Source organism: Triticum aestivum, chromosome 2D (assembly GCF_018294505.1).
Source record: "Triticum aestivum cultivar Chinese Spring chromosome 2D, IWGSC CS RefSeq v2.1, whole genome shotgun sequence".
NCBI lineage: Eukaryota > Viridiplantae > Streptophyta > Magnoliopsida > Poales > Poaceae > Triticum > Triticum aestivum.
The window spans coordinates 95,255,835-95,282,818 of NC_057799.1; the positions used below are offsets into that span (position 1 = coordinate 95,255,835).

Here is a 26,984-nt window from a genome sequence, read left to right on the forward strand (position 1 = left end):
ATGACGAGATTTGATGGCAGGTTCTTCAGATCGATTCAAGTGTTCAATGGCAACTATTGTGACTCCATGGCGCTGGTCTTTAGGGGCACGTGCATAAAGACTTCTGAGCTGTCATTAACAAGGTCAGACTGGCTCGGTATAAAAGCAATGACAACGGTGCTTCGGCCGCTCATTCTGGCATGGAATTGGTCGTTCGATGGTCTAAGGACCACAATACAACTTTTATTATGTTTGAAATGTTTTGTACTCGTACTTCGATATAGCAAAGTTGTAAAAGAAATGGGTTTGCTATTTTTCACTTGGATTAATAAATAATTATTGCTCAATCAACTGTTAAACTTTCTAATTTGGCATGCTGTGACCCGTGCATGGTTTAATTTGGCGAGCTGTGATCCGTGCACCAGCGGATGTTTTTCTTAACACAATAAGTGCACATATACGCATCCACACTTACCTTTATAAACGCACATACATACGTCCTACTTCTATGAGCATCTTTAAAATACCGAGCCGGCATCATATTTTGAAATTGACGAAGTCATCACACACATCTCATAGTCTACGAAAACATCTTCTCCCGCTAAACGAACATTGCTGAAAAATTTGCAATAAATTCAAAAAATACAAGCATCAATGTCAAGTTTGAGACATGAACCTAAGGATTAGTTCCATCGCAAGATTGCACCAGCAGATATCCTAAAACAAGAAACGAAGCACGCCCCGGGCGCTCTCAGCGATTTGGAAGATCTGGCCGTCCATTGTGTTTCCTTGATGTGTTTCCGGCCTTTGGATCAAGGCGCTGGAGGACGTCGGCAGTTGGATCGAACCTGAGCTCCTGTAGCAATGGATAGTTACTCCCGCGGTGAAATATCTCGTGCCACGCGTGTAAAATCGGTGCCCCCAAGGGCATTTTAGTCATTTCACTTCTACGTATAAAATCTCACCAGCTCCCGTAGAACCCTAGCCGCCTCCTCGATCGCGTCCTTCTCTCCCCTTCCCAGCCACTTGCCCTACTGCCTCGCCCGCCCCGCCCTGCTGCCTCGCCCGCCCCGCCCTGCCCGTCCCGCTCACCGCGACCGTGGCCGATAACCGCACCCCCTGTCCCGCCCCGCTCGCCGTGGCCGATGCCCCACCTGTAGGAGATATGCCCTAGAGGCAATAATAAATGATATTATTTATCTCCGAGTTCACAATTATGTTTATGTTCCATGCTATAACTGCAATGATTCTCGAGTCTGCAATATCCACGAGGCTCGGAGGAAGACTCATATGCATGTGTGGAATAATAAACGATAAGAAGTATTCCTAGTCTGGCCTCTAAGACTAGCTCAAGTGTTGCATGATGATTCTGTTTTCCTGGTCATGGGCATGTCTATGCCAGCAATTTTGAGGGCACAATGTTAAGAGAACATTTGTGTTGAATCGATCCGGATTGATGTTATGCTATGAGATTCATTCGTCACAAGTTTATTGGTACATAACTGTAACGCCCGGATAATCATGCTACAGTAATCTCACGTTAATGATGGCACGTCACCTCTGTCACTGTAATTAATCTCGGGTTAATTCAAAACCGTTTCAAATTTAAATCTTAAATAAGTCAAACGACAAAAGTTTTCAAATATTATAATAAAAATGTTCGGGCCATGTCAATTATTGCATCGGTAATTATGGTGAAGTAATCACATTTTTATAAAATGCCTAAATGCTTTTAAATGAATTAAAACAGAAAAGAAAATAAATAAATAAAAAGAAATTACAAAAAGAAAAGAGAACAAAACAAAAAAAACAAAAAAAACAAAAAGAGGAGCCCCCCACCCCATTGGACCTGGCCCAACTGGGCCAACCCCCAGGCCCAGCCGGCCGGCCCACCCCTCTCCCCTTATCCACTCCCCAGTACCCCCCCCCACCGACACTCCCCCCCACCCGACGAAATATCCTCCCGTCCTCTGCCTCCTCCGATCTGGATCGGGAGGAGGCCACCGTCGCCGTCGCGCTCAACCCCGCGCCGCCTCGCCCTCGCCGGAGCACGCCCCCGCCGGCCTGCTTCCCCTTCTCCGCCTCGCCGGTCTTCCCCGTCACTCCTCCCCGCGCTCGCTGCCCAGACCGCGTCCTCCCCCCCGTGAGCGCTCCCCTCTCCTCTCCCCCTGCCCCGGCTAGGCCGCTCCGCGCGCGCCCACCAGTGGCCGCCGCGCGCTCCTCCGTTGCGCCCCGCCGCGGCCAGCGCCCCCCCCCCCCCGCCGTGGCCTCGACTGGCCACGTCCAGCTCGGGCGCCACCGCGCGCGACCGAAGCCCCTCGCGCGCCCGCGCCCTCGCCCCGCCACAGCTGCCCCGCTCCCTCCCCTCGCACTCGCCCGCGCCGATGCGAGCCCGGGTCGCCCGTCCTCCCGCACCGGCCAGGCCTACCCCGCGACCTGTCGTGCCGCGCTGGCCGCGCCTCCCCGGCAGCCCCTGCTCGCTCCGCTCGCCGGCCCTTGCTGCCGCTGGACCAGCAGTGGCCGCGGCCACAGCCGCCGGCGCCTACCCCCCCCCCCCCCCGCGCCTACCGAAGGCCGCCACGGCCCCGTCCTGCCGCGCTGGGCTACGACCACCGCCGGCGCCCCCTGATGCCCCGTTCGGATGCACGGGCGCCCACGCCACACCCCGCGCCCGTTAACCCTGATGGCCCCATGGGCCTATGACAAGTGGGCCTAGCCCCTGAACGAAAAAAAGAGGGAAATGAAAAAATAAAAATAAAATAAAAATAAAATAAAAATAATAATAATAATAATAATAAAAATAATAAATTAATTAATAGAAATTAATGAATAAATAAATAAAGAAAATAAAATTAAATATAAAAATAATTTTAATTAATTAATTAACTAAATTAATTAAGTTAATTAATCCTGTTTAAATTAATCTAATTAGATAATTAATTTAATTAAACAGTAATTATTTAGCTAAATCTTAATTAACCTAAACAGAGAATGACAGGTGGGTCCCACTGGACCCACATGTCAGTTTGACTTAGTCAACCCCTGTTGACTGCTGATGTCAGCATGGCATCATGCTGATGTCATAAATCCAAATTTCGAATTAAATTAAATAATTAATTAAATTCCAGAAATTAATAAATCTTTAGAAAATCATATCTTTTAATCCGTAACTCGGATTAAAATATTTTCAACATGAAAGTTGCTCAGAACGACGAGACGAATCCGAATACGCAGTCCGTTCATCCACCACACCTCCCTAACCTATCGAACTAGCAACTTTCCTCCTCCGGTCCGTCTGTCCGAAAACGCGAAACATCGGGAATACTTCCCGGATGTTCCCCCCCTTCGCCGGTACCACCTACTGTCGCGTTAGGACACACCTAGCACCGCTCATTGTCATGTCACGCATCGTCATGCTTATGTTTGCATTGTATTTACTGTTTCTTCCCCCTCTTCTCTCCGGTAGACTACGAGACCGACACTGCTGCTGCCCAGTTCGACTACGGAGTTGACGACCCCTCCTACTTGCCAGAGCAACCAGGCAAGGCCCCCCCCTTGATCACCAGATATCGCCTATTCGTCTCTATACTGCTTGCATTAGAGTAGTGTAGCATGTTACTGCTTTTTGATATCCTATCCTGATGCATAGCCTATCCTTGCTACTACTGTTGATACCTTTACCTGCAATCCTATATGCTTAGTATAGGATGCTAGATTTCCATCAGTGGCCCTACATTCTTGTCCGTCTGCTGTGCTATACTATCGGGCCGTGATCACCTGGGCGGTGATCATGGGTATATACTTATATACTATATACATGACACATGTGATGACTAAAGTCGGGTCGGCTCGAGTACCCGCGAGTGGATCTTTGTGGCGGAGCGACAGGGCAGGTTGAGACCGCCTAGGTGAGAGGTGGGCCTGGCCCTGGTCGGCGTTCGCGGTTACTTAACACGCTTAACGAGATCTTGGTATTTGATCTGAGTCTGACCATTTGGTCTATACGCACTAACCATCTACGTGGGAGTAGTTATGGGTATCCCGACGTCGTGGTATCAGCCGAAGCTCTTTTGACGTCAGCAACTGAGTGGCGCGCACCGCATTGGACCGTAAGCTCGCGCTTGTATTAAGGGGGCTAGGTCTGCTTCCGTCCGCGTACGCAACGTGCAGGTGTGCATAGGGCGATGGGCCCAGACCCCTGCGCGCATAGGTTTAGACCGGCATGCTGACCTCTCTGTTGAGCCTAGGTGGGGCTGCGACGTGTTGATCTTACGAGGCCGGGCATGACCCAGAAAGTGTGTCCGGCCAAATGGGATCGAGCGTGTTGGGTTATGTGGTGCACCCCTGCAGGGAAGTTTATCTATTCGAATAGCCGTGTCCCTCGGTAAAAGGACGACCCGGAGTTGTACCTTGACCTTATGACAACTAGAACTGGATACTGAATAAAATACACCCTTCCAAGTGCCAGATACAACCCGGTGATCGCTCTCTAACAGGGCGACGAGGAGGGGATCGCCGGGTAGGATTATGCTATGCGATGCTACTTGGAGGACTTCAATCTACTCTCTTCTACATGCTGCAAGATGGAGATGACCAGAAGCGTAGTCTTCGACAGGACTAGCTATCCCCCTTTTATTCTGGCATTCTGCAGTTCAGTCCACTGATATGCCCCTTTACACATATACCCATGCATATGTAGTATAGCTCCTTGCTTGCGAGTACTTTGGATGAGTACTCACGGTTGCTTCTCTCCCTCTTTTCCCCCTTTCCTTTCTATCTGGTTGTCGCAACCAGATGTTGGAGTCCAGGAGCCAGACGCCACCGTCGACGACGACACCTACGACGCTGGAGGTGCCTACTACTACGTGCAGGCCACTGACGACGACCAGGAGTAGTTAGGAGGATCCCAGGCAGGAGGCCTGCGCCTCGTTCGATCTGTATCCCAGTTTGTGCTAGCCTTCTTAAGGCAAACTTGTTTAACTTATGTCTGTACTCAGATATTGTTGCTTCCGCTGACTCGTCTGTGATCGAGCACTTGTATTCGAGCCCTCGAGACCCCTGGCTTGTATTATGATGCTTGTATGACTTATTTATGTTGTAGAGTTGTGTTGTGATATCTTCCCGTGAGTCCCTGACCTTGATCGTACACATTTGCGTGCATGATTAGTGTACGGTCAAATCGGGGGCGTCACAATAACACAGAGATGGTTAACGTTTGCATGATTCCTTAGACCATGAGAGTATCGAGTTTCTTCATGCTTGCCTCATGAACTTTGGGGTTTGTTAAACGTCATCCGTAAATGGGTGGCTATTACGGCGGCTTACGGGTTCATGGAAAAGTGTGTCAAGTAACTTGATAGCTCAAGATTGGGATTTGCTCCTCCGACGATGGAGAGATATCTCTGGGCCCTCTCGGTGTTACGGTATCCATCATCGTCTGGCCAGACACTTTGTGATTTGATCATGGGGATGCCGGAACACGATAACGAGAAAAGAGAACAATACCGGTAACGAGGTAACTAGCATAGTGGACAAGTTGTTGATCCACGGGAATGCCAACATGTCTCACCTCGGGTATTTGTAACATATCGCGAAGCAACAGGAATAGCACACGGCAACTGGAGGTTCACTCAAATATTTATTCGTGTGGGTATAGGGGTCAATATGGGTGTCCACGGCTCCGATGTTGATCATTGATCGGAAGGGGTTCCGGGTCATGTCTATACTTCACCGAACCTATAGGGTCACACGCTTAAGGGTCATCTATCTGCTGAATACTAGACAGGGAGTCTGAGAGAAAATCACCGAAAAAGTTTCGGACAGCGGAATCGTACCGCAGAGAGAGGTCACCGGATGAGTTTCGGTGAAACCGAAAAAGTTGTTTCGGGGTATGCCATTAAGTCAAAATGGTTTCGGCACATGCCTGATAATTCTTGGAGGGTGCCAGAATCATTCTGGAAACTTTTTGGAATTTTCAGAAATAAAAACTGAAAACGTTTCGGAGCTACCGGTACCGCTTTGGCTGTTTTTCGCAGATGAAATTCACTAATCTGAAATTGTTTCAGAACGAATCCAAAATCGTTTTAGTGGGTACTAGAATTATTCTAAGACCTACAGAAATATTTTCGGATTTAGTGGACGCGAAAAATTGTCTTCATGAATAGTGAAAACGCATTCTTGTTTGCTTTTCGCAGATGAAAATCACTAAACTGAAATTGTTTCGGAACGCGTTGAAAATTATTTTAGTGGGTACTGGAAATGTTCTGAGCCCACATAAATATTTTTAGTTCGAACGGACGCTGAAAACTGTCGTCATGAATAGTGAAAGTGCTTTTTGCTTGGCTTCTTGGAGAAGCCACCTTGAGGGCCTTTTTGGTATTTCCCCCCTTGGCTTCTTGGAGAAGCCACCCTTGGGCTTGGCCTATATATAGGGGTGGAGGGGGCTGCCTAAAGGATGATCCCTTCTCACATACAAGTGCCATGCATGATCTGGCTTCTCTCTCCCTCCCAGCGAAACAGTTTCGTAGAGCCGAAAGGCTGTCTGGGTTCCGGTGGGAACTAGTTCTGGACGGCGAAGCCCTGCCGGATAGATGACACCGTATGTGTGCAACTCTGTAGAGAGATCGTAGTTTCGGTCTTAGTTCGTGAGTGCCTCCCGAAGGGCTGTCCGTGTGACCGTCCGAGTTTCGAAGGTCCTCCCGAAGGGCTGTCCGAGTGACCGTTCGAGTTTCGAAGGTCCTCCCGAAGGGCTGTCCGCGACACCGTCCGGGGGGCTGTTCGACCGCCTCCCGAAGGGCTGTCTGAGGAGCAGATGAGGGTATACATCCTCGCGGTTGGGAGGTTGTAAATCCTAGCTGCGGGGATCTGCACCACCGATCGTCATCGACTCTACTTCCCGCTGCGCTACGAGTCGGTAACGAAAAAGATCAAACCATGTATGCAGTCTCCATAGTGGTCCTGGGCTGGTGCGTAGGTCGGAAAATTTTTGTTTTCTGACGCGTTACCCTACAGTGGCATCATGAGCCGTGCTATGCGTAGATGCAGGTTGCGATCTAGAATACATAGAGATGTATGGGTATTGCATAATATAATTAGGTAGTAGATGAGATCTATTGCTGAAAATTATTTATGCGGGTGACAGATGAAATCTGTTACCCGACGTTCTTGCTACTTCCCTAGAATTTGCGTTTGCTCAATCTCGAGACAGCATGGTGGAATTTGACAAAGTTCTGGCAATCCGTGATCCTGATTGATCATGGAAGTGCTATCAGTTCTTTGGGTTCTGCCGTAGTCAAAAGAAAGATGAAATTCGCAGATGAAAGGGCATTGCAGATATGATCTGCATGGGGGTCATGCGTATGACGAAGTTTAGTATGGGGCTCGAGATTTAAATTATCTCGTGTCTCATACACCCCGAGATGTTAATCTAGCAACTTGAATAATCATACTTGATGATAAAACGTTGGTAGCTGCGGTTTAAGTCAAAACCTTAGAAGCCACGTAAAATAAATTTTTGCATAAACCGATTAGAGGCGTCTAACTTGGTTTTGCAGGATGTGCATGTGATGTGGTATAGCAATGCTCATATTCAATTTGATTATGTATGAGATGACTATATGATGTAATTAACATGACCTGCGTGTCATGATTCGGCATGATGGTTGGAGCCATATGATTGTCACTTTAATGACCTGCGTGTCAACCTTAAGTAATGCACTTATTTTATTAGCTATAGAGATAGCAATATTATCTGGTGCATCGACAAGGTGGTGGCAATCTTCGTGAAGGTGAACACCGACGCGAATGCCGAAGACGAAGAAATGAAATACTTCTCCGTCAGAAAGGGCTATACCATATCATGCTATTATGAATTGCTTGAGATGTTTATCCCTTATGATGCACCCTTCTTGATTGCGCAGTAGTCGCTTTTTATTAGGGTGATCTCTCACTTAAAATATCAAAGTAGTTAGTGTTCACCCAAGTGTAGCACCGTCTGAAATTCGTATCTTTTCGGGGTGCGCCATGTACACATGAGCACGAACGAATCGAGAGGAATGAGGCGGGTGAGGTCAGACCTCGCAACAAGATCACTTGGTTGTCTTTGACGTTCAGGCAGGAGAGTCCTGAGCTCGGAACACGCCCATCGAAAGATGAACAAGAATCACATAGAGATGTGATCGGCAAGTTGGCCTACCGATTGAAATTCGTGTCATCAGTGATGAACCCGTCAATGGCATCGAATAGAAATATGGATCTTGAATCACTCTAAATCAATTATGAGAGATATTGATTTGAGTGGGAGCGCACTGTTGAATTAACATGTTTAATTCTCAGTGCAATTAATTATGAACACTGTCTAAGTGTTTCTTGCAAAATAGTTGTAGAATAATGGCTCGCGATTTCCACCTTCCCTGTTAAAATTGAATAGCTGTTAAATATCTGGTTAAAACTTTACGATTGGTAACGTAATATGAGGATTGTCCTCAAAAGTGCCGAGAAGGACTTTGTCCGATCGCATGCTTTCCGTATCCTCCCGCTAATGCTATGGATCATGTGACTCTCGTCCTTCGATCCAAAAGCTAGAATTCTGTTACGGTCAAGTGGAATATGTTTGCTTCCATGAAACCCAAACTTCGAAAGTTGGGATAGTTATATGATATTCATGGAACTGAAAATTATTTTCAGATACAAACAAAGCAATGTTTGTTTGCAAGTATTAGTAAAAGTGTTTACTATGCATTTGACTGTTGGGAAAGGGATCCAGAAGAACGCCTGTCATATAATGAAAGGTGAATAAAACAACAACTTAAGGAGAAAGGAAGTGTCCAAAGGGTGTTAGTATGACTTACACGCCTAGGAAGTCTGGGGCTAATGCCACTCTTAAGTTGGGTGCTTCTTCTGAGAGTAGGAGAAATACTAAAGGTTAAACTATTAGAAGTATAAAGGCAAAAGGAAAGAAGACTGGAATATCCAGCTCATGTATGAATGTCATACAAGTTTTTGATGTATAGTAGGCTGGTCAAAGATATAGTTCTTGGGAATTATGGTTAAACATGTTAATCACTAATTCTTGGGTATTGTGAGTTCATCACAAAATGCCCGCTCGATTGCATTCTGTTGCGAACTCGATGTAAGAGCTACTATGGCCTGAAAGGACTAGCTAGAAATGAGGTTAAGGTATACACAGGGAACATAGTAAATGTTACTATACCTTCCATCGGTGTATTGCCGTCTGTATTTATTTTCATAATTCATTTAGAGTTTTACAAACTCTATCCCATTGCATAAGGTATCTTGCAAGAAGGTTGTTCATAAGAGAACTTTTTATGTTCGATGTTATGAATAACACAAGGGCCATACTTTCATTATGAATGAGATGTATGTTATGAATATTGATAATAATACAATACCTCTGGGTTTACTTTCATAATTCATTTTAGAGTTTCATACACTCTAGCCCATTGCACAATGTTTGTTGCAAAAGAGTTGTTCATAAAAACACAATTGTTGTTAAGTATTATGAATAACATGAAGGGCCATGCTTCCATCCAAGATGGGATGTATGTTATGAATATTGATGGTAATATGATACATCCATAACACTGACGCTAAATGTCGCAAGACTAAAAGAATACCACACAAGTGTGGCACTACATTTGGTCACATTGGAGAAACCCGCATGGAAAATTCCATTATGATGGATTTTGAAGTCTTTTTGATTTTGAATCATCTGACACTTGCAACTTTCCTCCGAAAAGTGAAGTGACTAAAATACCGTTCACAGGCCATAAGGAACGAACAACAAACTTATTAGTGATCATACATTTGATGTGTGTAGTCCGATAAGTGTTGTTAGTGGTGGATTTATTTATCTTCAGAAATGACTCAAGTAGATATATGGATATTTACTTGATGAGACGTAAGTCTGGATCTTTTGAAATCATTCGAAAGGTTCTCAAAAATGAAGTAGAAGTTATTGTAACAAGAAAATTATGTTTCTGCAATTTGATTGCACAAAGGAATATTTGAGTTACATGTTTAGCGAATGTCTGATGAGTTGTGAAAGGGGTTTCATAACTTGCACCTCCCGGAACACCACTGCAAGTGGAAAGTCCGTGGAGATGTAATCAAACCATTTATGACATGGTAAGGTCAAAGATGACATAAATAAATTTGCCATTATCCCTTTTAAAGTGATGCTTTAGAGACTGCGGCTTTTACACTGAAAAGAGCTACATCGGGTCTGTTGAAATGAAGCCATGGTATGGTACGCCCAACCATGTTATATCTTTTCTTAACATTTGGAATATGGGGCTTGTGTAAAAGGTTACAAACCTATTCCAAATCAGACAAGTGCTACTTTGTAGGTTATACCAAAATGTTGGGTATTCCTCCCTCACTATACCGAGGCAAATAGTTTTGCCGCGAAACGGTGTGCTTTTAAAGAGAATGGTTCTTTCAAAAGGTGAGTGGGAGAATAGTGCAACTCGACGAGATAAACAGTATCTACGTCATCAGATCAAAGGAAAGAGACCTTGGAAGTAATTCCAGAGTTTCCTACTGCGACTGATACGGAAGTCTCTACAATAAAATGTATGAACTTCGGTCGAACTTGCAGCTGAACCACGTAGGCAAGGCTCGTGCAAACCTCTCAGGTGCGCAAACGAGATATTGTTGTTAGACAACATTATACCTACGATACACAAGGAAGCGTTGATGGGCCCTGACTCCGAATTGGCTAAATGCCAATACAACCCGAGTTAGTTTCCATATAAGTGATTCAAGATTAAGACCTTGATACACCTTTCGGAAGACTTAGAGTCTAACGAATATTCATGGAACTTAAAACTGATACAGATAAAATGTTTTATCCATAAAGCTCGACTTGTTGAAATAACAAGTTCAAGAGTTGACTACGATGAGGTTGTTTTCATCGTAGCGATGCTTAAAGTCGGTTCAGGTTGAACTAGCAATTAATACATATTTCAATCATGAGATATGAAACATGGATGATAAAAGGATTTCCATCTGATGGAAATGAAAGCTAGGACTTGTATATGATACAGTCCAAAGTAATTTGTCAATCCAGAGGATGCTAGTAGGTATGCAAACTTCAGAGTTCCAGCAATGGACAGAAGAGAGCAAAATGGAGTTGGAATCTTCGTGTTTTGATGAAATCGTCAAAGGGGTTTTGATTTCATCAATGGGTAACGAAGATGCTTGTAATTCAAGAAAGTAAGTGGGAGCGTAATAATATTTCTAAAAACCTTATGTGCTTGGTGTTGGGGAACGTAGCAAAAATTCAAAATTTTCTACGCATCACCAAGATCAATCTATGGAGTAATCTAGCAACGAGGGGAAGGGGAGTGCATCTACATACCCTTGTAGATCGCGATGCGGAAGCGTTGCAAGAACGCGGATGAAGGAGTCGTACTCGTAGCGATTCAGATCGCGGTTGATTCCGATCTAAGCACCGAAGAACGGTGCCTCCGCGTTCAACACACGTGCAGCCCGGTGACATCTCCCACGCCTTGATCCAGCAAGGAGAGAGGGAGAGGTTGGGGAAGACGCCGTCCAGCAGCAGCACGACGGCGTGGTGGTGGAGGAGGAGTGTGGCAATCCTGCAGGGCTTCGCCAAGCACTGCGGGAGAGGAGGAGGACATGGAAGAGGGGAAGGGCTGCGCCAAGAGAAGAAGAACTTCGTGCGTAGGGCTGCCCCTTTGCCTCCACTATATATAGGGGGAGAGGGAGGGCTGCACCCCCACCTAGGGTTCCCTCCCTAGGGGTGGCGGCAGCCCCAATCCCCATCTGGGGTGGCGGCCAAGTGGGGGGAGAGGGAGGCGCACCAGGCATGGGCCTTTAGGGCCCATCTGCCCTAGGGTTTGCCCCCTCTTCTCTCTAGGCGCATGGGCCTTGGTGGGGAGGCGCCCCAGCCCACCTAGGGGCTGGTCCCTTCTCACACTTGGCCCATGTATGCCTCCGGGGCCCGTGGCCCCTCCCGGTGGACCCCCGGACCCCTCCGGTGGTCCCGGTACACTACCGGTGATGCCCGGAACACTTCCGGTGGCCAAAACCATACTTCCTATATATAAATCTTTACCTCCGGACCATTCCAGAACTCCTCGTGACGTCCGGGATCTCATCCGGGACTCCGAACAACATTCGGTAACCACGTATATCTATTCCCTATAACCCTAGCGTCATCGAACCTTAAGTGTGTAGACCCTACGGGTTCGGGAACCATGCAGACATGACCGAGACGTTCTCCGGTCAATAACCAACAGCGGGATATGGATACCCATGTTGGCTCCCACATGTTCCACGATAATCTCATCGGATGAACCACGATGTGGGGGATTCAATCAATCCCGTATACAATTCCCTTTGTCTATCGGTATGCTACTTGCCCGAGATTCGATCGTCGGTATCCCGATACCTTGTTCAATCTCGTTACCGGCAAGTCTCTTTACTCGTTCCGTAACTCACATCATCCCGTGATCAACTCCTTGGTCACATTGTGCACATTATGATGATGTCCTACCGAGTGGGCCCAGAGATACCTCTCCGTTTACACGGAGTGACAAATCCCAGTCTCGATTCGTGCCAACCCAACAGACACTTTCGGAGATACCTGTAGTGCACCTTTATAGCCACCCAGTTACGTTGTGACGTTTGGTACACCCAAAGCATTCCTACGGTATCCGGGAGTTGCACAATCTCATGGTCTAAGGAAATGATACTTGACATTAGAAAAGCTCTGAGCAAACGAACTACACGATCTTGTGCTAGGCTTAGGATTGGGTCTTGTCCATCACATCATTCTCCTAATGATGTGATCCCGTTATCAACGACATCCAATGTCCATGGTCAGGAAACCGTAACCATCTATTGATCAACGAGCTAGTCAACTAGAGGCTTACTAGGGACATGGTGTTGTCTATGTATCCACACATGTATCTGAGTTTCCTATCAATACAATTCTAGCATGGATAATAAACGATTATCATGAACAAGGAAATATAATAATAACCTATTTATTATTGCCTCTAGGGCATATTTCCAACAGTCTCCCACTTGCACTAGAGTCAATAATCTAGTTCACATCACCATGTGATTAACACTCACAGGTCACATCACCATGTGACCAACATCCAAAGAGTTTACTAGAGTCAACAATCTAGTTCACATCACTATGTGATTAACACTCAATGAGTTCTGGTTTGATCATGTTATGCTTGTGAGAGAGGTTATTAGTCAACGGGTCTGAACCTTTCAGATCCGTGTGTGCTTTACGAATATCTATGTCATCTTGTGGATGCTACCACGCGCTATTTGGAGCCATTTCAAATAATTGCTCTACTATACGAATCCGGTTTACTACTCAGAGTCATCCGGATTAGTGTCAAAGTTCGCATCGGCGTAACCCTTTACGACAAACTCCTTTTCACCTCCATAATCGAGAAAATTCCTTAGTCCACTAGATACTAAGGATAAGTTCGACCGCTGTCATGTGATCCCATTGACCCAACTCATGGCAAGGCACACTTCATGTGCGGTACACAGCATAGCATACTGTAGAGCCTACATCTGAAGCATAGGGGACGACCTTCATCCTTTCTCTCTCTTCTGCTGTGGTCAGGTCTTGAGTCTTACTCAATACTCACACCTTGTAACACAGCCAAGAACTCCTTCTTTGCTGATCTATTTTGAACTCTTTCAAAATCATGTCAAGGTGTGCGTTCTTTGAAAGTATCATCAGGCGTCTTGATCTATCTCTATAGATCTTGATGCCCAATATGTAAGCAGCTTTATCCAGGTCTTCCTTTGAAAAACTCCTTTCAAACAACCCTTTATGCTTTCCAGAAATTTTACATCATTTCGGATCAACAATATGTCATTCACATATACTTATCAGAAATGTTGTAGCGCTCCCACTCACTTTATTGTAAATACAAGTTTCTAACAAACTTTGTATAAACCCAAAAACTTTGATCACTCCATCAAAGCGTATATTCTGACTCCGAGATGCTTGCTCTAGTCCATGGAAGGATCGCTGGAGCTAGCATACCTTTTAGCATCCTTAGGATCGACAAAACCTTTCTGATTGTATCACATACAACCTTTCCTTACGAAAACTGGTAAGGAAACTTGTTTTGACATCCATCTGCCAGATTTCATAAATGTAGCTAATGCTAACATGATTCCGACGGACTTAAGCATCGCTACGGATGAGAAAATCTCATCGTAGTCAACTCCTTGAACTTGTGGAAATACTCTTTGCCACAAGTCGAGCTTCATAGACGGTAACATTACCGTCCATGTCGTCTTCTTCTCAAAGATCCATTTATCTCGGATTTCATGGCTTCTAACCATTTGTCGGAATATGGGCCCACCATCGCTTCTCCATAGCTCGTAGGTTTAGTATTGTCCAACAACATGATATCTCAGACAGGATCACGTACCACTCTGAAGTAGCACGCATCCTCGTTGTCCTACGAGGTTTGGTAGTGACTTGATCCGAAGTTTCATGATCACTATCATAAGCTTCCACTTCAATTGGTGTAGGTGCCACAGGAACAACTTCATGTGCCCTGCTACACACTAGTTGAAGTGACGGTTCAATAACCTTATCAAGTCTCCACCATCCTCCCACTCAATTCTTTCGAGAGAAACTTTTCCTCGAGAAAGGACCCTGTTACTAGAAGCAATTACTTTTGCTTCCAGATCTGAAATAGGAGGTATACCCAACTGTTTTGGGTATTCTATGAAGACGCATTTATCCGCTTTGGGTTCGAGCTTATCAGCCTGAAACTTTTTCACATAAGCATCGCAGCCCCAAACTTTTAAGAAACGACAACTTAGGTTTCTCTAAACGGTGTCGTCTCAACGGAATTGCGTGGTGCCCCTATTTAAAGTGAATGCGGTTGTCTCTAATGCCTAACCCATAAACGATAGTGGTAATTCGATAAGAACATCATGGTATGCACCATATCCAATAGGGTGCAGTTATGATGTTCGGACACACCATCACACTATGGTGTTCCAGGCGGTATTAATTGTGAAACACTTTCCACAATGTCTTAATTGTGTGCCAAACTCGTAACTCAGATACTCATCTCTATGATCATATCACAGACATTTTATCCTCTTGTCACGACGATCTTCAACTTCACTCTGAAATTACTTGAACCTTTCAATAATTCAGACTTGTGTTTCATCAAGTAAATACACTCAGCATCTACTCAAATCATCTGTGAAGTAAGAACATAACGATATCCACTGCATGCCTCAGCACTCATTGGACTGCATACATCAAAATGTATTACTTCCAATAAGTTGCTCTCTTGTTCCATCTTACTGAAAACGAGGCCTTTCAGTCATCTTGCCCATGTGGTATGATTTGCATGTCTCAAGTGATTCAAAATCAAGTGAGTCCAAACGATCCATCTGCATGGAGTTTCTTCATGCATATATACCAATAGACATGGTTCGCATGTCTCAATCTTTTCAAAAACGAGTGAGTCCAAAGATCCATCTACATGGAGCTTCTTCATGCGTTCTATACCAATATGACTCAAATGGCAGTGCCACAAGTATGTGGTACTATCATTACTATTTTATATCTTTTGGCACGAACATGTGTATCACTGCGATCGAGATTCATTTTAGGTGCAAGACCATTGAAGGTATTATTCAAATAAACAGAGTAACCATTATTCTCCTTAAATGAATAACCGTATTGCGATAAACATAATCCAATCATGCTCAACGCAAACACCAAATCTCGATGGTAGAGGGAGCATGCGATGCTTGATCACATCAACCTTGGAAACACTTCCAACACATATCGTCATCTCACCTTTAGCTAGTCTCCGTTCATTCCGCAGCTTTTATTTCGAGTTACTAACACTTAGCAACCGAACCGGTATCTAATACCCTGGTGTTGCTAGGAGTACTAGTAAAGTACACATTCATATAATGTATATCCAATATACTTCTGTCGAGCTTGCCTGCCTTCTCATCTACCAAGTATCTAGGGTAGTACTGCTTCAGTGACCGTTCCCCTCATTACAGAAGCACTTAGTCTCGGGTTTGGGTTCAACCTTGGGATTCTACACTAGAGCAGCAAATGATTTGTTGTTTCATGGAGTATCCCTCTTGCCCTTGCCCTTCTAGAAACTAGTGGTTCTACTAACCATCAACAATTGATGCTCCTTCTTGATTTCTACTTTCGCGGTGTCAAACATCACGAGTTGCTCAAGGATCATCATATCTATCCCTGATATGTTATAGTTCATCACGAAGCTCTAATAGCTTGGTGGCAGTGACTATGGAGAACCATCACTATCTCATCTGGAAGATTAACTCCCACTCGATTCAAGCGATTGTGGCACTCAGACAATCTGAGCACATGCTCAACGATTGAGCTTTTCTCCCTTAGTCTGCAGGCTTAAGAAACTTGTCAGAGGTCTCATACCTCTTGACGTGGGCATTAGTCTGAAATCCCAATTTCAGTCTTCGGAACATCTCATATGTTCTGTGACGTTTCAAAAACGTCTCTGGTGCCACAATTCTAAACCATTAGCATTACGCACTGAACTATCACGTAGTCATCAAAAACGTGTATGTCAGATGTTTCGTAACATCTACAGACGACGCTGAGGTTCAGCACACCGAGCGGTGCATTAAGGACATAAGCCTTCTGTGCAGCAATGAGGACAATCCTCAGTTTACGGACCCAGTCCGCATAATTGCTACTACCAACTTTCAACTAAATTTCTCTAGGAACATATCTTAAATAGTAGAACTAAAGCGTATGACATAATTTGCAAAGACCTTTTTGACTATGTTCATGATAATGAAGTTCATCTGAATTATGAACTCCCACTCAGATAGACATCCCTCTAGTCATCTAAGTGATACATGATCCGAGTCAAACTAGGCCGTGTCCGATCATCACGTGAGACGGACTAGTCATCATCGGTGAACATCTCCATGTTGATCGTATCTACTATACGACTCATGTTCGACCTTTCGATCTCTTATGTTCCGAGGCCATGTCTGTACATGCTAGGCTCGTCAAGTCAACCTAAGTGTTTTGCATGTGTTCCGAGGCCATGTCTGTACATGCTAAGCTCGTCAACACCCGTTGTATTCGAACGTTAGAATCTATCACACCCGATCATCACGTGGTGCTTCGAAACAACGAACCTTCGCAACGGTGCACAGTTAGGGGGAACACGTCTCTTGAAATTTTAGTAAGGGATCATCTTATTTATGCTACCGTCGTTCTAAGCAAATAAGATGCATAACATGATAAACATCACATGCAATCAAATAGTGACATGATATGGCCAATATCATTTTGCTCCTTTGATCTCCATCTTCGGGGCACCATGATCATCTTTGTCACCGGCATGACACCATGATCTCCATCATCATGATCTCCATCATTGTGTCTTCATGAAGTTGTCACGCCAACGATTACTTCTACTTCTATGGCTAACGCGCTTAGCAATAAAGTAAAGTAATTTACATGGCGTTATTCAATGACACGCAGGTCATACAAAAATAAAGACAACTCCTATGGCTCCTGCCGGTTGTCATACTCATCGACATGCAAGTCGTGACTCCTATTACAAGAATATGATCAATCTCATACATCACATATATCATTCATCACATCTTCTGGCCATATCACATCACATAGCACATGCTGCAAAAACAAGTTAGACGTCCTCTAATTGTTGTTGCATGTTTTACGTGGCTTGCTATGGGTTTCTAGCAAGAACGTTTCTTACCTACGCAAAAGCCACAACGTGATATGCCAATTTCTATTTACCCTTCATAAGGACCCTTTTCATCGAATCCGATCCGACTAAAGTGGGAGAGACAAACACCCGCTAGCCACCTTATGCAACTAGTGCATGTCAGTCCGTGGAACCTGTCTCACGTAAGAGTACGTGTAAGGTCGGTCCGGGCCGCTTCATCCCACGATGCCGCCGAATCAAGATAAGACTAGTAACGGCAAGTAAATTGACAAAATCGACGCCCACAACTACTTTGTGTTCTACTCGTGCATAGAAACTACGCATAGACCTAGCTCATGATGCCACTGTTGGGGAACGTAGCAGAAATTCAAAATTTTCTACGCATCACCAAGATCAATCTATGGAGTAATCTAGCAACGAGGGGAAGGGGAGTGCATCTACATACCCTTGTAGATCGCGATGCGGAAGCGTTGCAAGAATGCGGATGAAGGAGTCGTACTCGTAGCGATTCAGATCGCGGTTGATTCCGATCTAAGCACCGAAGAACGGTGCCTCCGTGTTCAACAAACGTGCAGCCCGGTGACATCTCCCACGCCTTGATCCAGCAAGGAGAGAGGGAGAGGTTGGGGAAGACTCCATCCAGCAGCAGCACGAAGGCGTGGTGGTGGTGGAGGAGTGTGGCAATCCTGCAGGGCTTCGCCAAGCACTGCGGGAGAGGAGGAGGACATGGAAGAGGGGAAGGGCTGCGCCAAGAGAAGAAGAACTTCGTGCGTAGGGCTGCCCCTTTGCCTCCACTATATATAGGGGGAGAGGGAGGGCTGCGCCCCCACCTAGGGTTCCCTCCCTAGGGGTGGCGGCAGCCCCAATCCCCATCTGGGGTGGTGGCCAAGTGGGGGGAGAGGGAGGCGCACCAGGCATGGGCCTTTAGGGCCCATCTGCCCTAGGGTTTGCCCCCTCTTCTCTCTAGGCGCATGGGCCTTGGTGGGGAGGTGCCCCAGCCTACCTAGGGGCTGGTCCCTTCTCACACTTGGCCCATGTATGCCTCCGGGGCCCGTGGCCCCTCCCGGTGGACCCCCGGACCCCTCCGGTGGTCCCGGTACACTACCGGTGATGCCCGGAACACTTCCGGTGGCCAAAACCATACTTCCTATATATAAATCTTTACCTCCGGACCATTCCGGAACTCCTCGTGACGTCTGGGGTCTCATCCGGGACTCCGAACAACATTCGGTAACCACGTATATCTATTCCCTATAACCCTAGCGTCATCGAACCTTAAGTGTGTAGACCCTACGGGTTCGGGAACCATGCAGACATGACCGAGACGTTCTCCGGTCAATAACCAACAGCGGGATCTGGATACCCATGTTGGCTCCCACATGTTCCACGATGATCTCATCGGATGAACCATGATGTCGGGTATTCAATCAATCCCGTATACAATTCCCTTTGTCTATCGGTATGCTACTTGCCCGAGATTCGATCGTCGGTATCCCGATACCTTGTTCAATCTCGTTACCGGCAAGTCTCTTTACTCGTTCCGTAACTCACATCATCACGTGATCAACTCCTTGGTCACATTGTGCACATTATGATGATGTCCTACCGAGTGGGCCCAGAGATACCTCTCCGTTTACACGGAGTGACAAATCCCAGTCTCGATTCGTGCCAACCCAACAGACACTTTCGGAGATACCTGTAGTGCACCTTTATAGCCACCCAGTTACGTTGTGACGTTTGGTACACCCAAAGCATTCCTACGGTATCCGGGAGTTGCACAATCTCATGGTCTAAGGAAATGATACTTGACATTAGAAAAGCTCTGAGCAAACGAACTACACGATCTTGTGCTAGGCTTAGAATTGGGTCTTGTCCATCACATCATTCTCCTAATGATGTGATCCCGTTATCAACGACATCCAATGTCCATGGTTAGGAAACCGTAACCATCTATTGATCAACGAGCTAGTCAACTAGAGGCTTACTAGGGACATGGTGTTGTCTATGTATCCACACATGTATCTGAGTTTCCAATCAATACAATTCTAGCATGGATAATAAACGATTATCATGAACAAGGAAATATAATAATAACCTATTTATTATTGCCTCTAGGGCATATTTCCGACAATGGACAGAAGAGAGCAAAATGGAGTTGGTTGTCGATCCAGAGGATGCTAGTAGGTATGCAAACTTCAGAGTTCCAGCAATGGACAGAAGAGAGCAAAATGGAGTTGGAATCTTCGTGTTTTGATGAAATGGTCAAAGGGGTTTCGATTTCATCAATGGGTAACGAAGATGCTTGTAATTCAAGAAAGTAAGTGGGAGCGTAATAATATTTCTAAAAACCTTATGTGCTTGGCACATTGGTAATTGGAAATAAATTTCTTGACACGAATTAGGACTTCATTTGAAAATAGTTTTTCGATGAAGTGCTTAGGCTAAATAGCCTCAATATTAGGCATGATGATCTATGGAGATAGATTTACCTAATGGGTCTAAGCAATGAATACATATTGACAAGGTGCTAAAACCTATTTAGCATTTAAAACGCCAAGGAGTGTTTCTTGACTAAGTCACATGGAAAGAGTTTTTACAAGACTCGGTGTCCCAAAACACTGAGGAGTAAAATACATGATGGAGATTCCACACACCTTCATGTTTTGGATTAATCATGTATTCCATGGTATGTAAAACAACCAGATATGTCCAATACTCCCAAGGTGTTGCGAGTATGGATACTAAAGTGATCAAAGTACTGATCGTGGGACAACAGTGAAAGATGTCATTGAGTACTAGAGTAAGTACTGATGATATGTTTTCTTGCAAGCAGAGATCATGAAGAGTTCGTTGTAAAATGTTACATGGATACAGTCTTCATCTTTTCTCCATGCGATTTTCGATTTAAGTTAAGGGTTTTGTGTAATACACAATATGTTGGCATGGTAGTTGGAAATTGTTCCCAATAGGATACTGTGGCGAATTCTATAACAAATGACTAAGTATGTTGACGCTTTAGAAGCGACAAAAGAAGATGTTGAATCATATAGTTCATTCATGAACTTAGTATGGTTCCAAGATGGCTTTTGTCAATGGGACACTACTGCAGGTACTTGCTCCATAACTCAGTCTGAGGAATCCAGGTTCGACCTATGATTCAAATACATACAACGCCAAGTCCACACAAAATATGAATTTTGTGAAAGCATGAAAATGCGAGGATATGCAGAGATACACACGGAGCTGAAATTGTCAGATCCGATGGACATCAGGCTATACCACATGCGAAGCATTTTTTACACCAGTATGCCATAGGTGTAAAGTGCATTAGCATTAACTAGATTATTGACTCTAGTGCAAGTGGGAGTCTGTAGGAGATATGCCTTAGAGGCAATAATAAATGATATTATTTATCTCCGAGTTCACAATTATGTTTATGTTCCATGCTATAACTGCAATGATTCTCGAGTCTGCAATATCCACGAGGCTCGGAGGAAGACTCATATGCACGTGTGGAATAATAAACGATAAGAAGTATTCCTAGTCTGGCCTCTAAGACTAGCTCAAGTGTTGCATGATGATTCTGTTTTCCTGGTCATGGGCATGTCTATGCCAGCAATTTCGAGGGCACAATGTTAAGAGAACATTTGTGTTGAATCGACCCGGATTGATGTTATGCTATGAGATTCATTCGTCACAAGTTATTGGTACATAACACAGAGATGGTTAACGTTTGCATGATTCCTTAGACCATGAGAGTATCGAGTTTCTTCATGCTTGCTTCATGAACTTTGGGGTTTGTTAAATGTCATCCGTAAATGGGTGGCTATTACGGCGGCTTACGGGTTCATGGAAAAGTGTGTCAAGTAACTTGATAGCTCAAGATTGGGATTTGCTCCTCCGACGATGGAGAGATATCTCTGGGCCCTCTCGGTGTTACGGTATCCATCATCGTCTGGCCAGACACTTTGTGATTTGATCATGGGGATGCCGGAACACGATAACGAGAAAAGAGAACAATACCGGTAACGAGGTAACTAGCATAGTGGACAAGTTGTTGATCCACGGGAATGCCAACATGTCTCACCTCGGGTATTTGTAACATATCGCGAAGCAACAGGAATAGCACACGGCAACTGGAGGTTCACTCGAATATTTATTCGTGTGGGTATAGGGGTCAATATGGGTGTCCACGGCTCCGATGTTGATCATTGATCGGAAGGGGTTCCGGGTCATGTCTATACTTCACCGAACCTATAGGGTCACACGCTTAAGGGTCATCTATCTGCTGAATACTAGACAGGGAGTCTGAGAGAAAATCACCGAAAAAGTTTCGGACACCGAAAAGTTTCGGACAGCGGAATCGTACCGCAGAGAGAGGTCACCGGATGAGTTTCGGTGAAACCGAAAAAGTTGTTTCGGGGTATGCCATTAAGTCAAAATGGTTTCGGCACATGCCTGATAATTCTTGGAGGGTGCCAGAATCATTCTGGAAACTTTTTGGAATTTTCAGAAATAAAAACCGAAAATGTTTCGGAGCTGCCGGTACCGCTTTGGCTGTTTTTCGCAGATGAAATTCACTAATCTGAAATTGTTTCAGAACGAATCCAAAATCATTTTAGTGGGTACTAGAATTATTCTAAGACCCACAGAAATATTTTCGGATTTAGTGGACGCGAAAAATTGTCTTCATGAATAGTGAAAACGCATTCTTGTTTGCTTTTCGCAGATGAAAATCACTAAACCGAAATTGTTTCGGAACGCGTTGAAAATTATTTTAGTGGGTACTGGAAATGTTCTGAGCCCACATAAATATTTTCAGTTCGAACGGACGCTGAAAAATGTCGTCATGAATAGTGAAAGTGCTTTTTGCTTGGCTTCTTGGAGAAGCCACCTTGAGGGCCTTTTTGGTATTTCCCCCCTTGGCTTCTTGGAGAAGCCACCCTTGGGCTTGGCCTATAAATAGGGGTGGAGGGGGCTGCCTAAAGGATCATCCCTTCTCACATACAAGTGCCATGCATGATCTGGCTTCTCTCTCCCTCCCAGCGAAACAGTTTCGTAGAGCCGAAAGGTTGTCTGGGTTCCGGTGGGAACTAGTTCTGGACGGCGAAGCCCTGCCGGATAGATGACACCGTATGTGTGCAACTCTGTAGAGAGATCGTAGTTTCGGTCTTAGTTCGTGAGTGCCTCCCGAAGGGCTGTCCGTTTGACCGTCCGAGTTTCGAAGGTCCTCCCGAAGGGCTGTCCGAGTGACCATTCGAGTTTCGAAGGTCCTCCCGAAGGGCTGTCCGCGACACCGTCCGGGGGGCTGTTCGACCGCCTCCCGGAGGGCTGTCTGAGGAGCAGATGAGGGTATACATTCTCGCGGTTGGGAGGTTGTAAATCCTAGCTGCGGGGATCTGCACCACCGATCGTCATCGACTCTACTTCCCGCTGCGCTACGAGTCGGTAACGAAAAAGATCAAACCATGTATGCAGTCTCCATAGTGGTCCTGGGCTGGTGCGTAGGTCGGAAAATTTTTGTTTTCTGTCGCGTTACCCTACACCACCGCCTCGCCCGCCCGTCCCGCTCGTCGTGGCCGATGACCGTGATAACCCACAAGTATAGGGGATCGTTTGTAGCCTTCTTCGATAAATAAGAGTGTCGAACCCAAAGAGGAGCTAAAGGCAGAACAAATATTCCCTCAAGTTCTATCGACCACCGGTACAACTCTACGCACACTTGACGTTTGCTTTATCTAGAACAAGTATGAAACTAGTTTGCTAGAATAAAACTATGAATAAATTGCAAGGTAGTAAAAGTGGATAGCTTTTGTCAACGAGAAAAGTCATTTGTCCCTAGGCAATCGATAACATGTACCGGTAATCATTCTTGCAATTTTATATGAGGGAGAGGCATGAGCTAATATACTTTCTCTACTTGGATCATATGCACTTATGATTGGAACTCTAGAAAGTATCCGCAACTACTAAAGATCATTAAGGTCGTGAAACTCAACCATGGCATTAAGTATCAAGTCCTCTTTACTCCAATACGTCATACCCCACTTACTCGGGTTTAAGCTTCTATCACTCTCGCAATCCACCATAAGCGAACAATGAACATATTGCAACACCCTACAGTGGGGGCCCCTCAGGCTTGCGCGAGACGGAGGGCACCGTAGAACAGCACCATAAATAAAATATACAATCATACCAGCCAAGATCACGATTAACCCATAGGACAAAACGGATCTAATCAAACATCATAGGATAACCATAGATCATTGGGAAATAATATATGGAGTTGAGCACTATGTTTAAGTAGAGATTACAACGGAGAGAAGGGGTGTTACACTGCTGCATAGAGGGGGAGAGAGTGGGTGTTGACGGTAGCAAGATTGTTGACGAAGATCGCCGTCACGATCCTAGCCCCGGCGGCACTCCGACGCCACCGGGAGAGAGGGGGAGAGAGCCCCCTCCTTCTTCTTCTTCCTTGGCCTCCCCCCTACATGGGAGGAGGGTTCCCCCTCTGGTCCATGGCCTCCATGGCGACGGAGGGGCGGGAACCCCTCCGTTGGATCTCCCTCCCTCTTCTCTTTTGTTTCGTGCTCCCAGATCTGGCCGAAAACTGTTTCTTATATCTCCGGATGCTCTTCCGTTCTTTCCAATGACAAACAGGAAGTCAGGTTTAAAATGTAATTCTATGGACTGGATTCTTCAGCCCTTTTTCTATGTGTTGGTGTTCTATATGACCGACATAAGACTCGACTTGTTAGATATTATGGAGGTTTAGTGAGCACCATGCCAAATTTCTCTACCATTTTCTTCTTTTTCACTTTAGCCAATATGAGTTACCCGGAGATCCGTAACTCCGATTGCGCTGATCTTTTTACACGATTTTTTCCTGATATAAGCTTCCTTGCGCCCGAAGTATAGCTCCAACCGACGTACGAGGTGAGCACAACCCACCACCACGCGCCAGGGGCCCGGGGCACGCCCTGGTGTATCATGGTCTGTGTGGGCCTCCGTTTGCGGTGATTCCAACTCCCAAAAATCACAAATATTCCAAAATAATTCTCTGTGGAGTTTCATCACATTTGGACTTTTTTTGATATGTATTTTCTGCGATACAAAAACAGGCAACAAACAGGAACTAGCACTGGGCACTGGATAAGTAAGTTAGCCCAAATAAATCATATAAAAAGTTGTCAAAAGTATGTAAAACTTGTATAATATTGACATGAAACAATCAAAAATTATAGATACGACGGAGACGTATCAGCATCCCCAAGCTTAATTCCTGCTCGTCCTCGAGTAGGTAAATGATAAAAAGATAATTTTGATGTGGAATGCTACCTAGCATAAACTTGATCATATATCTAGTCATGGTATAAATATTAAGACATAAGTGATTCAAAGCAATAGTCTATAATTTGACATAAAGACATCAATACTCAGGCATCCCAATAAACAATCACGTCTTTCAAAATATCAACGCTAAAGAAAGTTATCCCTACAAAATTATATAGTCTTGTCATGCTCTGTCTTCCTAACACAAAGTATAAATCATGTACTATCCCGGTGTCAGCCAAGCAATTGTTTCATATTTTTTAACGCGCTTCAGATTTTTCAACCTCACGCAATACATGAGCGCAAGCCATGGATTTAGCACTACGGATGGAGTAGAGTATGATGATAGGGGTAAATATAAAGAAGACAAAAAGGTAAGAAAGTCTCACATCGATGCGGCTAACCAACGGGCTATGGAGATGCCCATCAATTGATATCAACGTGAGGAGTAGGGATTGCCATGCAACGAATGCACTAAGAGCTATAAGTGTATAAAAGCTCCATATGAAAACTAAGTGGGTGTACATCTAATCCTATAATGAAACATTCCCACTAGTACATGAAAGTGACAACATATGAGACTCTCCATATGAAAACTAAGTGGGTGTACATCTAATCCTATAATGAAACATTCCCACTAGTACATGAAAGTGACAACATATGAGACTCTCCATATGAAAAACATGGTGCTACTTTAAAGCACAAGTGTGGTAAAGGATACTAACAATGCCCCTTCTCTCTTTATTTATTTTTTTTCTTTCCCTTTTTTTCTTTCTTTTTCTTTCTTTTCTTGTTTCCTTTTTTTCTCTTATTGTCCGGAGTCTCATCCTGACTCGTAGGGGAATCATAGTCTCCATCATCCTTTCCTCACTGGGGCACTGCTGTAAAAATGATGATCATCACACTTCTATTTACTTATAACTCAAAAGGAATAAAAATTACAACTCGATATCTATGATAAATTATGACTCTATATGAATGCCTCTGGCAATGTACCAGGATGTGCAATGATCTAGCGTAACGTGCAGAGAGGAAGGAGGTGATGGCGAGCTCGCTGTTCCTGGTGGGGGAGATCGGCGCCAACGACTACAACCACCCCTTCTTCCAGAACAGGACGCTCGAATGGGTCAGGCCCCTCGTGGCCCAGGTCATCAGCTCCATCACTCTCTCCATCGAGGTACGTGTACGCGCTCGACGACCAAAAATCCAAGCTGCAGCACGATTGGTCTTGACTGTTTCCACCACTTGCATGCCATTGCCAGGCTTTGATCGAGTTGGCAGCCAAGACCATGTACGTTCCGGGCATCTTCCCATTGGGGTGCACCCCGCGGTACCTCTTCCTCTTCCCCGGCGACGACCGCGACCCTGCCACGGGCTGCCTCCGGCGGTTGAACGACCTTTTCCTTGTCCACAACCGCATGCTGAAAGCCAAGCTCGAGGAGCTCCGCCGCGACCACCCCGGCGTGTCCATCACCTACGTCAACACCTACGACGACGTGCTCACCCTCATCGCCAAGCCGGCGGAGAACGGGTTCGGCGCGGAGACGGTGCTGAAGGCGTGCTACCCCATCTTGGACGCCCGGGACGGCGGCAGTGCCGTGCCCGGACCCGTCGAGGTACGTGTCATTCGACGGCCTGCACCTGACCGAGGCGGCGTACAAGATCATGGCCAGCGGGATGCTCGATGGCCCGTACGCCGCGCCGCCCATCATGTCCACATGCAACCACAACTGCTAGACCTGCGTACAGTACATATGCAGGTGATCAAATAAAATCATCATTTGATTTGAATCGACAATAAAATCATCATTTCATTTGAGTCGACATTCTTCGTTGGTGTGTCTCCTCGACGCCTAAAATATGTAAATCGTTTGTGAGCCCACCATGTTCCCGCTGAATAGA

General features: G+C 45.3%; 1 pseudogene; it reads left to right on the forward strand.

The window, feature by feature from the left end:
* LOC123055688 (GDSL esterase/lipase At1g28570-like) lies at positions 1-26,984 on the forward strand (annotated as a pseudogene).